Genomic DNA, 6,202 nt, shown 5'->3' with positions numbered 1-6,202 from the left:
GAGATTTTGTTGGTTTGTCCAGATTAGTGTGATGCCCTGAGTAATTTGGGCAGTGAATAAAGAAGTATTTTCAGAGTGCCCTTGGGAGAAAGGAGGAAATATTCAACTTCCCCATTTGAAGAATTTCTGATATTCTTGCAAGCAGTTTGCACGAAATACTGCAAACTTGCAAGCAGTCTGCACGGCCAAATCAATAGGCCGAGTGCTTGATCTTGGGGTGTGCCCTATGAAACTTATTCCTGCAAAACTAGGCTAAGCATACTTAGAATGAAACCTAAGAGTCACCCCCAGAGAACCTCTCTTGCTGCTCAGATGTAGCCTCTCTCTCTAAGCCAGCTCAGCAGGCGAACTAACTGCCCTTCCACCCCTGGGACATGACTCCTAGGGGTGTAAATCTCCCAGAAACATGGAACAGAAATCCTGGGATGGCATCAAGGGATTGAAAAATTCTTCTTGACCAAAAGGGGGAAGAGAAAAGTGAGACAAGATACAGTTTCAGTGGCTGAGAGATTTCAGAGTCAAAAGGTTATCCTGAAGGCTATTTTTATGCATTATATAGATATCCTTTTTTAGTTTATGGTGTATTGAAGTGGCTGGAAGGAAGTACCTGAAACTGTTCAGCTGTGTTCCAGTAGCCTTGATTCTTGGAAATGATTGTATAAAGATATAACTTTTACAATGTGACTTTGTGATTGTGAAAACTTTGTGTCTGTTGCTCCTTTCACTCAAAGTATGGAGAATGAGTTTAAAAAATACTGATAAAAATAAATAAAGAATAGGGGGGACAAAGGGTAAAATAAATTGGGTAGATGGAAATACTAGTGGTCAATGAGATGGAGGGGTAAGCAGTATGGTATGTATGAGTTTTTTCTTTTTTCCTTTTTATTTCTTTTTCTGGAGTGATGCAAATGTTCTAAAAAATTATCATGGTGATAAATACATAACTATGTGATGATATTGTGAGCCATTGATCATACATCATGTATGGAATGTATGTGTGTGATGATTTCTCAATAAAAATATTATTAAAAAAAAGAATCCAGCTTGAAATGGCTACATAATGTATGTATCCAACTAAATGATATTCTGGAAAAGGCCAAACTTATAGAGATAGTAACACATCAGTAGTTGCCAGGGTTTGAGGTTAAGGAGAGAGGGATGAAGAAGTAAAAATAGGAGAGTTTTTAGGGAGATGAAACTATGTGTCCTGTCAGGACACATGACATTATGCATTTGTCAAAACCCATATAACTTTACAGCACAACAAATGAAACTTAATGCAAGTATATTAAAATAGAATTATTTAGGAGGATGAAGGAGCCTAGGAAGGAATGCATATTGTGACAAAAGAATCTATTACAAATGTGTGAAACAACCTCACTGAAGGGAATGGGAGAAAAGTTGCTAACTTCAGTAACTTCGTAATGGGTGGAGTCTGTAAGAATAAAGGAAAAAGGAATTACACATAAGCACTATACTGTAGTTGATAAAGTTGTTTCCCTCATCAGTATAGGTTAACAATTTTGATACCGCTATGTGCATATTGGAATTGAACAATTAAATATACGGATGGTGGATGGTGGAAATCAGGTTTATCACTGCTGGAGTGGGAATTTACAGACAAGCAAGGGAAGGAGACTAGAATGATCTGTTTGGTGATGGATTAGAGTTGGAAACATCAGTAGGAACTGATGTTTAGCTTAATATAAATACTGATGATTACATATAGAAATACTAATAGATATGTGTACATACATGGGTTAGTTTGCACACATAAATCTCTTCATTTTGTCAGCTGAAAAGGCCTTAAATAAACTATACCCTAGTAGCAAAGAACACACCTAGTGTCTCTGATACCATTTAAGAAAAGAAGCCAGGGCTTTTTGGAGAAATGGCTGATTTTAGGACTGGGGCAGAAATGTACAAGATAAGCTATAGCATCTTATATTGCCAGATAGTGAGGAAGTACTAAAAAAAAATCCAACCAATATTGATGAGGGTATGCCAAAGGGGCTTGGGAAACTAAAAGATCCTAATGGCTAAAGGTGGAACAATTTGCGCAACAAAACAAAAATTAAAAAGCAATATTAGATTATAGCCCAAAGTATAAAATGTATATCCATGAAACCAAACGGATATAAATAAATAAATGAATAAATTAATAAATGAGGGAAAAGAGACAAATCTTCCATTCAGAAGAATTGCAAATAATTTGTGTAGATTCTTTTCTTCAAGGAAGGAGGGCAAAACTCCCCATTCCTTATGGGTGGGCTGTGCTCAGTGACTTACCACCGAAAAGTAGAGTTTGGAAACAGTGGGGAAAAAAAGAAACTTAATAAAGAAACCTGATAAACTCTAATTCAGCCCAGCCAGGTAATCAAGGTCATAAATCATGTTGCTAGTGCACACTCTTAATGTAATGTGAGGAAATGACCTCTGTGGCCTTCCTGCCCCAAACCCCAGTCTAATCATGAGAAAAAAACATTGGGCAAATTCCAAATTGAGGGACATTCCATGAAATACCTGCCCAGTATTCCTCAAAATTGTCAAGGTCATCAAAAACAAGTAAAGTCTGAGAAATTGTTATAGTCAAGAGGAGCCTAAAGAGATATGGTGGTTTGGAACTATTTACCTTAGAAAAACTTGTTCTTAAACTTAATCCATTCCTGTGGATGTGAACCTATTCTAAGTAGGACCTTTGGATGAGCTTACTTAAATTAAGGTGTGGCCCATCCCAATCAGGAGAGGGCTTAATTTTATTACTGGAGTCCTGAGTCCTTTATAAGCAGAGTGAAATTCAGACAGAGAGAAATAAGCCATGTGAGGCAAGAGGCTGAAGGTTATGGGAACTCAGAAGAGAAGGGAGAGGCCAGGAGAGGCTGCCATGTGCACTGCTGTATGACAGAGGAGCTAAGAAGCAAGAATCATTGGCAGTCAGCTCTGGCATGCCAGTGTCTGGAAAGAAAGCATCACCTTGCTGATGCCTTGTCCTAGCCTCAAAACCATGAGCCAATAAATTCCCATTGTCTAAGCCAACCCATTGCATGATATTTGCTTCAACAATAAGGAAACTAAAACAGGAGACATGATAACTAAATCTAATGTGGTATCCTGGATGTGATCCTAGAACTGTAAAAAGATATTAGGCATGGGCAGGCCACGTTGGCTCAGCAGGCAGAGTTCTCACCTGCTATGTGGGAGACCTGGGTTCAATTCCCGGTGCCTGCCCATGTAAAAAAAAAAAAAAAAAGTGTTAGGCAAAAACTAAGGAAATGTGAATAAACTATGAATTTCTGTTAATAATAATGTATCAATATTGGTTCATTAATTGTAAAATATGCACCATACTAATATAAGACAGTTATAATTGAGGAAGCTGTGAACTCACTGTATTATCTTCTCATTTTTTCTATAAATCTAAAACTGTTCTAAAAAGTAGTCTATTAATAAAACATTGCCTGGAAAAATTATTTATTACAAGAACTTTAGGCCTGTAGAAGTTAAGTACTTTTCCAGAGTTAGCTAAAATATAAGTTACTGTCGGTATAACCTAAATATAAACATGGTATTTGTTGTGATTTGCTCTAATTTATTTAATAAACTTTTATATAGTACTTACTATGTGATAGGCACTGCTCTACAAGTGATTTACAAATATTAGCTCAGTTAATTCTCATAACAATTTACAAAGCAAGTACAATTATTCTAATAATTTTATAGACTGGGAACTGTGATACAGAATAGTTAGTGGCTCTCCCAGGCTCAAAGACCAAGTAAGTGGCAGAGATGGTGTTTGGCCTGAGGCAATCTAGCTCCAGAGATTGTGTGCTTGACCGTTACATTACACTGCACTCTATTTGAAAAAAACTTTTTAAAGTAGTTTTAAATTAAAATCTTTCTTCACTGTACTGGTATCAAAATTTATTGCTGAACCATCAAAGTACAGAGGGACAATACTGTTAGGACTGGCCACTAGGGGGCATCAAAACTCTTACAGGAAACAATAACAACAACAACAAAAAACTCTTACAAGCCTGCCTAATGATGCATTTTAAAATGAGTAGGGAAGGTGAATGTTTTTCATCTGCATTGCTTTTAACCTCTGTTTCCATTTACTATCCCATCAAGAAGCAGAAAATAGTAAACAAAATTAGTACAAGCTTCTGGTCAACAAAAATGGCAACATAAGATGCTCCAGCATCCATTCCCCCACAGAATCTTGAATAATAAGAGAAAACTGACAGATCCCTCTTCTTCAGCACTCTGGAAAACAGTTAAAGGGTCGCAGTAATTGGATGAGAGCTAAATCAAGAAAATGCAGTTTTAAAAAATGGTATGAAAAGTTCGTGGTGGTTTTGCTGGCTCCTCCCCCAACCCCTCCCCAGTGCAGTGAAGATCCAGCCTGTGTTCCCAGTTTGGTTTCCTGGCCCTATTTTGGAGGGAGCTGAGTTTAACCTATGTGCATACTGGGGTGTCTGTGTGTTGGTGCCAACATATCAATCTATCAGGTGGCAACCTGAAAGACTTAACCAGGACATTTACCTCTGGCTCACACTCCCAGAACTGGCCTTGCAGGCAGAAGCCGCCTGCAGACAGCTAAAGCAGTGTAAGAAAGAATTAAGGCAAAATGGGCTGGAGCAAAGGGTTATCTGCTTTAAGTCACACAGCAGAGTGCCAGGATGGGAAGCAAGCCTATTTTGTATTGAGTAGAAGGGGCATTTGAATTCCTGAAAATGGGTGGATTCCTGAGGCTGCAGGTAAGCAGAAGGCAGAACAAGATGCAGGCTCGGAAAAGACTGAGAGAACCCTCCACATTACATTTGATTCAGGCTAATTTTCTTTTCTGCTCTAAAGCAAAGCATCGGCCAACGAAGCATCAGTTTGCAAAGTCAGTAAAAGGTGTTTTTCGAATTTGTTTTTGTTAGCTCCTGACACTCAAGAAAAATTACATGACTAAAGAATCCCAAACAATCAGATACACTTGAAGACAACCATGCTCAGACATAAGCTGTCAAATTGTTGCATTTGACATGGAGAGAATTCTAAAAACTGCAAGAGAAAAGCAACAGGTCACATACAAAGGAATCCCAATAAGATTAAGTGATGATTTCTTGTAAGAAACCATGGAGCAAGAAGGCTGTGGGATGAAGTATTTAAGATTCTGAAAGCAAAAAATTGCCAACAAAAATTTTATATCTGGTGAAACTGTCTTTCAAAAATGAAAGAGATATATTATTGAAAAACCCCTTCCAACATGAAAAAGTTAGAATGGGCATAGCCCAAATACCCCTAAAGAATGAGAAAAAGATCAAAAGTGATGGTGGAGCTATACAGAGAAGTAGGGTTTAACAAATGAGTATGATTGCTGAATCATCATATTGATATTTCTTTTAGTCTCCAGTATCTTAAGAGCAGCTAGAAGTAAAAACCTAAAATTGTGGAATTGTAACCCATACCAACCTTTGAAATCTGTTCTACAGCTAATTGTTACATGGTGCTTTGAAAATTTATTGCTTTTTTTTACATATATTATTTTGCACAAAAAAGAAAAAAAAGTCGATTGTGATGATAAGTGCACAGCTACATGATGATATTGTGAATCATTAATTGTACACTTTGGATGATTACATGGTATGTGAATATATAACATACATCAATAAAAAATAATTTTAAAAAAGATCAAAGGAGAAGGTGGAGTTATAAAAGAGAAGATAGGATTTAACAAATGAGTATGACTACTGAATCATTATATTGATATTTCTTTTGGTCTCCAATGTCTTGCAGCAGCTAGAAGGAAAAACCTAAAACTGTGGAACTGTAACCCATACCAAACTCTGAAGTCTTTTCTATAACTAATTGTGGTGTGCTTTGAAATTTATTGCTTTTTTGTATATATGTTATTCTTCACAATAGAAAAAAAAATTTTTAATGATGGAGAGATTAAGATAATCTTAGATAAACAAAGCTGAGAGAGTTTGTTATTACTAGACCTGCCCTATTGCAAAGTTAAAGGGAGCTCTTCAGACTGAAAGAAAGGACAACAAACAGCGGACTGAAACAGCATAAAGAAACAAGGACCTCTGGTAAAGATAATCATATAGGTAATAATAAATGCCAATATTATTGTATTGATTTTTTTGCATATGATTCCATTTCTTACTTCTTACAGATTCTAAAATGCAAATGTACATAAAGTAATGAT

Source organism: Tamandua tetradactyla, chromosome 11 (assembly GCF_023851605.1).
Source record: "Tamandua tetradactyla isolate mTamTet1 chromosome 11, mTamTet1.pri, whole genome shotgun sequence".
In the NCBI taxonomy this organism is placed as follows: Eukaryota; Metazoa; Chordata; class Mammalia; order Pilosa; family Myrmecophagidae; genus Tamandua; species Tamandua tetradactyla.
The sequence above is the reverse complement of the archived record's forward strand: the minus strand, read 5'-3'. Positions refer to the sequence as shown.